Source organism: Microcebus murinus, chromosome X (assembly GCF_040939455.1).
Source record: "Microcebus murinus isolate Inina chromosome X, M.murinus_Inina_mat1.0, whole genome shotgun sequence".
NCBI classification, from domain to species: Eukaryota; Metazoa; Chordata; class Mammalia; order Primates; family Cheirogaleidae; genus Microcebus; species Microcebus murinus.
Window position 1 is genome coordinate 38,893,940 of NC_134136.1, and position 12,400 is coordinate 38,906,339.

Below are 12,400 nucleotides of genomic sequence, written 5' to 3' on the forward strand. Positions count from 1 at the left end.
TGGTATATCGTAGCTACTGGCTTCAGTTGGCTCACATTTCCTAAGTAATCCCTTACCTCATTCTGGTTGATGGCAATTATAATGAGGCCTTCATGACTTGCTGCTCACCTAAATTAGTTTACTCATTTGTCTACAAGCTGACTTTTAAAAAGGCTCCACTCTTGGAGGTTTGAACCATTATTCATTCCATATCCTCTCTCACTTGTTACGAGGCTAGAGTTGAGTCTGTTTCTCTGTTCCCTAATTTACTCATACACGGTCTTTCTGTTCTTTAACCTCTTCTTTAAGTGGAACCTTTCTTCCTTTCCTTTGCCACCCTAAATATGCTCTAAACAGTTGAACTGATGAATTGTGTTCTGGCTCGTATCCTTCCTTCTTCTGTTTTCATCTCAGCCAATTTTTGGCCTCTTCCATCTACTATAGCAAATGAGACATTGTTTTTGAATTTTTCCTTCTGGAATATAACTCTATGCTCTTGACTGTGATCAAGACAGAGATTCTCCACCCAGGCAGTACCTATAATTGCCCTGTGCTTTCTCCACTGCATGCACCAACTCTTTTCCTTTCTACAGCATGCTTTCCACTTCGTTCATAAATATTAATACTACACATCTCTAGGTGCTTGGCAGAATGCTAGGCATTGGAGAGAGAGCAGTGATCATGGCTTTGACAGCAAACATTGATCTTATTTATTTCATTTATGGACAGTCAACTCTTTCAGCCATGACATGGATAGAGGCAACTTCAAAATTATTTTTATCTTTTTGATTGCAGATCTCCTTATGCTGATTAATCTCATGTTAAAAAATTAATTTGCATTTCTTGAGGTATAACATTGAACCCCCCTATGGTGTGCTAGAGAACAGACTGGCTGGTCCCTTCAAACGTGTCCATGAAATATCCACAGGGAGCCACATAACACCGTACAATGTTTGTGCCATATTTCTCTCACACACACTTCTATTGCTTCTTGGATTAGCTGTCTTTGTAGGCATCTAGAGGGCAGGGACTGGGCCTGTTTAACTTGGTTTGTTGGGAAAGTAGCTCAGAGCCACATCATTCTATTGCATATGGAATAACATGTTCAAGAGGTTACTGATTCACTGGATTTTGTGAATTTTCTTTTCTCTGTGCTTTCTAAAGCAAGTAATAACTGTTAAATGAAATTGGAGGGGTCAAGGAGAAAGTTCCCCTTGGCCCTCTGAAGGTTTGCTGAAAAATAACTGACGAAATGCAGATTAATAGGAGAAAAGGCATACAAATTTATTTAACATGTATACATGGGAACCTTCAGAATGAAGACCCAAAGATACAGGGGAAATTTTCCATTTTTATGCTTAGGTTCAACAGCGTATAGACAGCCATCTAGAAATATGATTGGACAAAAAGGGTATGATCTAATGCTAATAGATTGGGTGGGAAAATCCAGCAAGACCTGTCTGTCTAGATTTTCTAGGCCTCTCTAACCCAGCATTCCCTTCCTTCTGGGTGTGGGACAGGTCCCTCTTGAATGGGGGTCTTATACTATAGTCAAACAAGGTAGATCAGATAACTTCTTTATGGCCAGTTTTTAAATGGAAAGGTGGAGGGAAAGGTAGATGAAAAGTATGGCTTTCATGTATGAATGCAGAAGTCTGCTTTTAAAACATGATGCAGATTACTGAAAACATGGTGTGGGTGACTGAGAACCCTGGAGGTGGCAAGCATCAGAGCCGACCTTGTGAAGGGAAAGTTCTTTAGCAGTGTGATTTGCAATTTTTCTCTTCCAAAAAAACTCCCTTTTTTATCCCCTCCCCGAACACCTGCAGTGGAGTCTATACTTTTACCTCTACAACTCATTCCTCTGATTCAAGCATTGTTGCTCATTCAAGAAGGGTCCTAAAATACACAGCTACCTAAAAGAAGCAATAAATGAAATTGCTGAGACTGCACAGCAAAGAAGGCTATCAGATTGTGTCTTTCTCAGATCCAGAAAGGAAAGGGACATTGCCTTTAGCTCACTGAGATTCTAGGTGTCTGGGAGAAGTCCCTGAAAGAAAGAATGGAATACAGGCAGGGAAAGAACACATTAAGACTAGTTTCATAATTTTTCAAGAGTAAGCCTATTGGCCGGGCACGGTGGCTCACGCTTGTAATCCTAGCACTCTGGGAGGCCGAGGCGGGCGGATTGCTTGAGGTCAGGAGTTCGAAACCAGCCTGAGCAAGAGCGAGACCCCATCTCTACTATAAATAGAAAGAAATTAATTGGCCAACTAAAAATATATATAGAAAAAATTAGCCGGGCATGGTGGCACATGCCTGGAGTCCCAGCTACTTGGGAGGCTGAGGCAGGAAGATCTCCTCAGCCCAGGAGTTTGAGGTTGCTGTGAGCTAGGCTGATGCCACGGCACTCTAGCCCGGGGACGAGAGTGAGACTGTCTCAAAAAAAGAGTAAGCCTATTGTGTCCACAGATCATTGTCTTAAGCCAGGGATCCTCAAACTTTTTAAACAGGGGGCCAGTTCACTGTCCCTCAGACCATTGGAGGGCTGGACTATAGTTTTAAAAAAACTATGAACAAATTCCTATGCACACTGCACGTATCTTATTTCGAAGTAAAAAAACAAACGGGCAAAAACACCCGCATGTGGCCCACGGGCTGTGGTTTGAGGATGCCTGTAGAAGACTCTGATGTCCGCTTGTGTGTGTTCCTGTACAGGAGCTTTTTAAAAAAGTACAATATAGCAATAAATAAATAAATTTATCCTTTGAGGCTGGTGTTTGTGGAATTCTAAATAATTTAGATTGTACTAAAAATCTAAGAATGAAAAGTAAGGAACAGGATACTTTCACCATCACCTTCCTCCACTAGGCAAAGCCAAATAGACCCTTGGGAAGGGGTAAGAGATATAAATTCTTAGCCTTCCACCCCCAATATAGTTCTCATAAAATGTCTGTTGATTTCAACTAGAATGTAGGGAGAATGGTTCTCTCTCTACCTCCCTTAAGAACAAGATTAGGGGATGTTTGCTTTAAATTGCAAAAAGCTGGGTTAAGAGTTCTTTCTAGTCTTACATGGGTGGTGAAAATTTAAAAAGCGCCATGATTAGTGAGAAAGTACACCCCTCCCCTAGTGACCCCCCATCTACCAATCCCATTTACAAAGGCGCCCCGTGTCTTTCAAAAGAGAACCGGCAAATTACCATGGAAATCTGCCCCATCGGGGCTGTGCTTTGGTAGGAGTCAGAGCCTTTGTTAGCAGGGGTTTGTGGGGGACGGCACCATAGTGAACACAGTTGAGCCTCACTAATTCCCTGAATGAGGGAAAGGCCAATTTTGATTTGTAAGAAGCTTGAATTTGAAAATATGTTTAAAGAAATGCCATGTTATTATTTCTGAAAACCTGCAGTCAAACCGCTGGCTGGAGTCTGTGCTGTGAGCTGCCTAGACTCTTAAGGCCTCCAACAAACAGATAAGAACTGTAATTAGCATATTGGTCATTTGAATGCAAAGTGCACTTAGAGCGGCGCTTAAAAACCGTGTGTTAGTGTACTCCCCTAGCAGGCTGTCACTTTTCTATGTTTGTAGTATTGATTTGCCTAGCAACCTGCCCCTTTTCCTTTCTGGCAGTAGACTGTAGCCTAGCATGTTAGAATTCGTTAAATTTTCCATATTAGCAGGTGCAATTAACAAGTAGTGTTTTGGGGGAGCAGGGAAGGGGAGATGATGAACAAATTTTAAAAATCATCATGAACATATTTTAAACTTCTATTTAACTGACCTTTAAAATTCATCAGTTAATTCATATTTATTATTTACTGAGTAAGGACTGTATTCTCTTAGATGATTAAAAAGGGGGAGGGACAAGCTGTTTCGAATGCCCCACCCCCACAAGTGACCTTATCAAGTGAACACCAGACACATTGACTGTAACTAGTTCCTGCTTTATACCAAAATAAGGATTGATTATGAGGTGCAACAGGTGCTTAATTATATGGAACAACTGCACATTGAGATCAGCATCTATTAAATACATCTTCGATGGTCAGCCAAACCTGTGTGCACATATTAATTTTGTTTTTAAATTCACACTTAAAATCACTTAATTTGAAGTGTGTCCCAGTTATGTTTGGGCGGGGGAAGGAGAGATTTTGCCCAAATATTCAATGTCTCCATCATTTTGCTATGAACATGGAAGAAACAGTCTATGTTCATTATCTAGTCGAATAAACCATCTGGTAAGACGGAGCAGGGATTGCAGGAAAATGCTGGGTGAAGCCTCCAAGAGGACCAAATTTAAATGCCTTCCCCTTGAGAAAATTCCCCAATTATACTTCTTGGCCCTCTTCAGACACTCACAGAGATCAGTTGCTGAGAGAGATTGGGAGAGAATACCCACAAACCTATGAAGAAAAGTCCTTAAGTAAGTAATATCTAGCACAGTGGTTCCCAAACTTTGCTACACATTAGAATCCAAGGAGTTTAGGACCCAAGGAGATTTTTGAAAATCTCGATGCCCAAATTCATGCCATCCAATTAAATCAGAATGTCTGGGGGTAGGGGCCAGGCACCAACATTTTATAAAGATCACCAGGTGATTGCTATGTGCAGCAAAGTTGGGAACCACTGCCCTAATTCCTTCCCGAGTTACATGCATTTTATATTTAATATTCCCAACTACCCTAAGAAGGAGGTCCTATTCGATCCCTACGTCACCTATGAAGAAACTAAGGTTGAGACGGACCAAATAAGTTGCCCAAGGTCTCAAGACTATAAAATAGTGAATCTGGGATTTGAATGCTGGCAGTTTAATTACAGTCTGCATGCCGAACTTCTAGGTAATAATGTCCCTCCAGGCTTTTGTCCTTGTATCCAGAACTATTCCACCAAATTTAATATAGAACAATTCCATGTCAATGCCGTGAGAATGTATTAGGCATCTGCTATGTAAATCACACAGTTTTAGTCACATTGTGAGCCTCTAGGTAGGGTCACGGAAATATGGCTAATTTCTAATAAGTCAAGGGCTCTCTAGGTAACCCTGGCTTGGTTATCTCTCATTTTTTGTTATGTTAAAGCTTAATTAGCCAAATAGGACCAGAGACAAGATTGTAGTCTTGACAAAATCAAATTTATTGGGCGGCTTAGCAGTTGGGTATCTCCAGTAACAAATGAAAATAGCAAAGCAGGTCTGGGGCATCACTGGTAAGAAAGCAGTAGTCACTAAAAGGAGGAGGAGGTTGTTATGGCATTTTACAACTGCTGCCTGACCTTGGGAGAAACAGTGTTTTCTGTTAACTTTGTAGCTGGCTCTATCTGTCCGTCCTCCCTGCCTAATTAATAGCAGGGCTGCTTTTTCTTAGTCCAAGCTGATTTTCACTCTTCAGTCCCAGGCAAGTTTTGACTCTTTCAGATTTAGGCTCTTTTCTGAAGTAGATGAGCCCTGAGAAAAACATTGACATTCAGATCAACTATTAATAGTTTTTCTCCTTTTCAGATAAGTTGGTAAAATGGTGAATGGAAGAGTACGTGTAGAAACCGGTGAAATCGGAATAAGGTCTATATTTGAGTTAGTAGTAGTATAGTAATGTCAATTTCCGGATTTTTTTTTTAGCCCCCACCCCCATTTTCCAGGGTTTTGACAATGTACTGTGGTTGTGTAAAATTAAAATTGATACAACATATCAAACTATTGGAGGAAACATGGGAAATCTCTACTATTTTTACAACTTCTTGTGACTCTTAAACTACTTCAAAATAAGAAAGGTATAACAGATGTTTAAGGGGAGAATAGGTTTGTGCTAATTTTCTTTTCTTTTCTTTTTTTTTTTTTTTTTTGAGACGAAAGTCTCGCTTTGTTGCTCTGGCTAGAGTGAGTGCCGTGGCGTCAGCCTAGCTCACAGCAACCTCAAACTCCTGGGCTCAAACTCCTGGGCTCAAGTAATCCTTCTGCCTCAGCCTCCCGAGTAGCTGGGACCACAGGCATGCACCACCATGCCTGGCTAATTTTTTCTATATGTATTAGTTGGCCAATTAATTTCTTTCTATTTATAGTAGAGACAGGGTCTCGCTCTTGCTCAGGTTGGTTTCGAACTCCTGACCTCAAGCAATCCACCCGCTTTGGCCTCCCAGAGTGCTAGGATTACAGGCGTGAGCCACTGTACCCGGCCTGTGCTAATTTTCTAAATAGGAATTTTCAAAAGTATTATGACTTTGTGCTCTTCTGTGAGTAATCAAAAATTATACCATTGTTCTCTTATATGTTCCTGGATTTGAATCTTGGGTACAGTAGTAATGTCAGTGGATTAGTCAACATCCATGTCTACCAGGTAAAGATCCCTATGAAGTTATAAATATGGAGCTAGTTTGTTCATCAACAAGATGCCACTTGAGTAGAGTCTGGAAATATGTGTTAAATATTGCCAGGTAAGGAAAGGAGGGAGAAAGTCGTGGTAGAGCAGGAGGGAAGAGCAGGAGGAAAGGAACAGAGGTGTGAAAGTCAAGGCATATCAAGGAAACAGAAAAAGTTCGATCAGGTGGACACTTAGGGTATAAGGGAGGAGAGGTGGGAGAAAAACCTGGAAAAATGGGTTGGAGCTAGAGTGTGACAGTCTGGATATGATTCTCCTCACTCTGAAATTGAGGACTTTGGACTTGCCTTGTAAATACTTACTGTATCTATCTTGAATCACAGTTGCCTGGGTGTGTATCTTTTCTCCCCAACTGGATTCCGAGTTCCTTGAGAAGATGGTCCAAGTTTGGTTCATCTGTGTAGCCTCTGTAGCACATAGCTATGTGCCTTGCATTTAGTAGGTGCTCAATAAATCCTAAGAAGATGCAGCTGATATGTCCTCTCAAGAACGTCTGGACACATAGGTACTACAGTAATAGGGTATTGGGCAGGTGGGAGGGGGAGGGGGTGGGCAGATACATACATAATGAGTGAGATGTGCACCATCTGGGGGATGGTCATGATGGAGACTCAGACTTTTGGGGGGAGGGGGGGAAATGGGCATTTATTGAAACCTTAAAATCTGTACCCCCATAATATGCCGAAATAAATAATAAAAAAAAGAACGTCTGGAGCCCCAAGATAATGTAGAGGGAGGTCTTTACTCCCAAGGGAATGAAAGTAGCAGGCGGAAAAGTCCACAACCTATCCCCCTCAAGCTCTCTTTTTGTTAAGCGTTGGTGACTGGGTTTGGCCATGCCCTGCCATCTTTGACACATGCCCCTCATTGCCCCTAGACGGTGCATGATGGTGCCTTTTGAAGAGAGGTAATATGCCTTGCCCAAGTCAATTTGGCATCCCACACATACCTCCCGCTCTTCAGCTTTACTGGAAGTTTGCCGGGATGCCTTACCCCTTTACCACGTGTTCCTCAGGTCTCTGAATTATAGTGAATCCATGGATTCAGGAAGGATCTGGAGGTGGTAGGTATGGAACTCTTCAAGGAGATTGTCTCCAGGATTTGGCTGACATACGTTATCTGAGAGAATCTCCACCATTTGCCCATTGGTGGTTTTTTCCCCTTCGCCTCCTGAGAGAAATATTCCCTTGCTCACCACTTCAGATGGTTGGGAGTGGGGATGGGGGCCACTTCTGTTCCTGACAACCTCATTATGTGGTTATCAGGAGCAGACACTGCCCAGGTTGTCACGACAACCAGCAATGATTCAAAGCTTCCCTGAAAGGTCTGTATCTCTGGCAAATAATCAGCATTTAGCTCTCAGCAGATGCTGAACTGAGCAGCCAATCACAGGTGAGCTGGGAAAACATGACATCATAGTCCAGCCGGTCCAACAACAACAAAAAAATAGTAAGATTTGGTTTTCTATTTCCCTCCTTGGTTCATTGTCCCTTAGATTTTGTCCTCCACTTTCTCCTTCTCTGTCTTTTTAAATAGTAAAATGAGGAGAGCAATGAAACCAACTTTCCAAATTCAATTCACTCTGCAGGTTAACTTAGGTTCCAGTAATGCAGTGATTGGGAGTGTATGAGGAAGGAATGTATAATGTGATCCACTTGGGAGAAAAATCAAACAGAGCATCAGCTCAATTAAATAATGTGGTTTGATATGTAGGAGCATGGTAGAAGCAGGGCTAATTAAAACCAAGTCAGAGGAGAAGAACTTCCCAATTCTCATATTAATTCACCCAGAGCCACCTGGATTTAATTGTTTTCTGCTTTTCCTTCGCTAACTCCCTGGTGAAAGGGAGGAGGGCAGAAGCTGTGGGCTTCAGAAAGCTCCTAGGTTCTATAGGGCAGGTCTCTAACAGAGGCTAATTATAGTGAAGGAAGGTTAGGAGAGACTCACCATTCCCAAGCTCCCACCTTTTAGGGACTCAGCAAGTCTATTAAGGAGGTGTATAGCTCTGAAATATGTTAAATCCACTCTTGTTCCATTAGCCATTTGTATCCATACAGCAATCCAGGGAGACAGGCAAAGCAAGTTGGACAAAGGAGAAAACTAGTGCCTGGGGAAATCTGAGTCTTAGTCAAGGTTTCGTCTCCAGAGGCTGGAGTAGAATCTGGATCTCCTAATTGCCTGGTCAGAACTTTGAGGATCCCAGAGGATGGTGATTTCCTAGTGATGGGCTTCCCTCTTTCCCCAGCCTCTGGTTTTTTAAGGACTTAGGATAAGATTTCTTGGCATCTTGGAGGCTCCTTGCTCTTTGCTTAGCAAGCCACCCACAATGCTGGCTGCTACGAGAGAGCTTGAGCCCCTGATGATAGGCGTGGGGAGGCAGAAAGGAAGGGGCCCATTAGGGCCAGACTGCAGTGATGGCAACAGGTTGTAGTGCGCAGGCGCTGAGTGAAGGAGAAGTGGGCACTGTGCTCTTAGCTAATGCCTGTGCACCAGCTGCCGAACCGGGTTCTTTTGTATTCAGAGCAAGAGGGGAGATTTTTTAAAAAGTGCAGCTGCTCTGGTAAAAGATGTGAAGAATGAGAGCCACAAAGACCTAGAGTGCACTACTGGGAGCAATTTCTGGCTGTGAGACTTGAGGCAGGGGTGAGAAGGGAGCCAGGAAATCCAAGTTGCTTCTTCTCTGTGGGTTGTACATTACTGCCCTGCATCCAGTGGCCGCTCAGATGTGGCTCAGCTCTGCCTGGCACATCATAACCTTTATTGCTACACCTGAACCATTGACCTGGCATTCAGATCTCGTTCAGAATAGCAGGGGTGGTTGGTTTGTTTGTTTTTGTCTTAACCCAAAGAAGGCCCTATTTTCCCTTTGTAATGCTGTTTCTTACAAGTAAAATGTTTATTACAAAAACATGCAAATAATACAGAAGTACATAAAAAACAATTAATGCCTCCCATCATGCACATATACCCACGTCTTCCCCTTTCCTCTTTTATTTCCAGAGTTACCCTATTAGCAGTTTGATGTGTATAATTCCAGCTTAAACACATACATAAACACAATTTTTAAAACAAAAATAAAGCGATAGTACACATGTTCTGCAATTTTTTTTTCACACAAGAATGTATCAAGGTGTGTTTCTATTTCAGTGTATAGGGATCTACTTAATTATTTTTAGCTGATGCATAATATTCCAAAATATGTATATACCATCATTTATTTAACAGTTCTCTTATTGAGGCAGGAGGGAACTTTGAAAGGTGATGGATATGTCTATGGCCTTGATGGTGGTGATAGTCTCACAGATGTGTATACTTATCCCCAAACTCATGGAATTGTATACATTAAATATGTACAGCTTTTTATATGACAATCATTTTAAGACAAAGTGTCTTAAAAATTCCATTATTGAGGGACGTTTAGGTTATCCTTTATGTGATATTTTTCATTCTTACGTAAGATCCAGCATTGAATGTACTTGGGCATATCTTGACATGTTTTTATGAGTATGTCCATAGGCAAGTTCCTTGAGCTGGAATTGCTGGGTCAGGTGGCATATACATTTTAAAATTTCATAAATATTGCCTACTTGGTCTCCAAAAAGATTGTGCCATTTTATTCCCCCATCAGTGGCATATGAGTGTGAGCAATGTTCTCTTTATGCAGTATTTGACTGGAACAGTTTGAATATATTCATTTTTGTTTACTTCGGTAACTACAAGCCCCAGCCCAGAGTGAGACTCTCACTTCTCATGGAAATAAGGGGCTGATTGGGTCGGTGGGACCCAGAGGAGAAATACAACTCAAGTTGCCATATAGGGTCATAGAAAGTGGGAGACAGTGGGAAACAAGGTTTCTAGGACCATCTCTGTGAGGCATTGGACAGGGGACTTCAAACTCCTGGGCCTCCATTCTCTTATATATGAAATGCAGATCATAATAATTGCCACAGTGAACTGTTGTGCTTGTTGTGAAGAGCATATGGGGAGATACAAAAGTGTTTTGTAACCTGAGAAGTAGGATACACATGCCAAATACTTATTATGGTAGGTATTATGGTTGTTATATTCTTAAATCTTATATGTTAAATCCTTAAATACCAATAGATATTATGGTTGTTATATCCTTAAATCAAAGAGCTCCCATGCAAGAGAGAAGGGGATGGTGGGAGTTAAGTGGGGAAAATTACACAGATGAAATCTCTACGGTATTTCAGCTTAGACTCCCTTCCCTGAGAGATCTCATGCAGTTTCCCTATACTCTTGGAGTGAATACTGCTTTCTTGTGTCAAGAATAGAAGATGCAAGTCTTTTGTGCTAAGCTTGGGTCCTAAGTCCAGTCCTCTTTCTATGACATCACTGTGCTTTAATTTGTCAAGCACCTAATAGGATTTTGGCCCCATGCTACTTTCTGTAATCACCAGAGAGAGAAGAAATACACACATGAAACGTTTAAATAACCATGTGTGGTGACTGCATAAATAGTTCTGAGTTATAGCTGAGGTATATGGGAGGGTTAAAGTGAAATCAAATACCTTTTAATTACAATTTAAATCAATAGCCTAGAAGACCCAAGTTAAATCATTAGCCAGGAAAATCCAGTTATATTATTCTATTTCTTTAAAAAAAGGTTCTTATTTAACCCAAATAAATGCGTTTTATAAATGCATTTATAGAGGTGTTAACATTGAGTAAATGACATTCATTTAGTGCAGTGATTATTTTTTAGGTTACTTTAACCATGATGTAAAAAAAAAAAAATCAATGTGATGTGGTTGCCTTTTTCTAACTCCGAAGTTAATTAAAAAGATATCTGTACAATCGTTGGAAGCAGAACCATCCTGATTTCAACCTATTAATCAAGGATTTGAGAGGGAGGGTGTTGGGCATTTTTGCATTAGAAGACAACCACCACATCAAAAAGCTATTTAAAAATGCCTGATTTTTAAAAAATAACATCAATCTTGTATAGCCTGGGTTTTTTTTAAAAAGCAAGCATGTATTTTAACAAAACCAGTAATACTACCTTTAATTCTTAGTATGAATACACTGTATCATACTAGAAAAAGCATAGGCTTTGGACTTAGACAGATTTAGATACAAATCCCAGCTCTGCCACTTGCTACAATGTTGGTGTAATACTCATGTGTACATAAATATATATTTTTAATTAATGAAAATAAAATGCAAAGTGACCCTTACAACAGTCTGGATTATGTAGTTTATTTAGTCTTTGCCTCCCTCTTTCCTGTTTTGCTACAGATTGTGTCACTGTTGTTTTTTATTTCCAATTCCCTATATCATCATAATTTTAAATGAATTCATCCAAAAGAGGCATCCCATTCTCTGCCTGAGAAATTCTCTCTGGTGAATGTACAGATCTTTTGTGTGTCTTTTTCCTAAAAGGACCTGGGCAGATATATTCGTTCGCTCTTGGTCTTGGAACTTATTTTGTTGGCATTATGGAGAAAGGATTGCTGCATGTTCTGCAGTGTTGAGAAAAACTGAATAAAAGTGCACTGGGAAGGGTCATGACCCATTTTGACAATTCAAGCATGTGAGGATATATTTATCTTTATAAAAATAAGTTTGAAAGTAGAAGGAAAAATCACCCATAATCCTACTACTTTAACCCAACCATCATAATTTGATGTTTTCTTCTGATCATTTTCTGTAGGCATATTTTACATCATTATAATTCAAACGTACTTTATCATTTTGTATTATTTGACATTTTTTTATGGCAGCTTACTGTCTCCTTGCTGGGATTTACTATAATTTACATAATCTAGCCAAATCCTGGGGAATATGGACTGTGGAGTAGAAAGAGATGATTTTTGCAATTAGATTTTAGAAGGCTTTATACACCTGCAAAAATTTGAACCATAGAGGAGAAGACATTGAACGTTTTATGGAAAGGACGGACAGAGAGAACCACATTTTAATGAAATTTTACATACAAATGCACGCACACATATATGCATACATACACTGTCTGTTTGAAGAAGAATTTTTCTTTTTTGTATAATGCTTTATGTTTTGAGACGTGTGCGT

The 12,400-nt window shown here is 40.5% G+C and overlaps 1 protein-coding gene across 1 annotated transcript in view; it reads left to right on the top strand.

Annotated features, from left to right (window-relative positions):
- PAK3 (p21 (RAC1) activated kinase 3) overlaps window positions 1-12,400 on the top strand; it is a 254,528-nt gene that overhangs the window by 117,852 nt on the left and 124,276 nt on the right. The gene's annotated exons all lie outside the window — the stretch shown is intronic.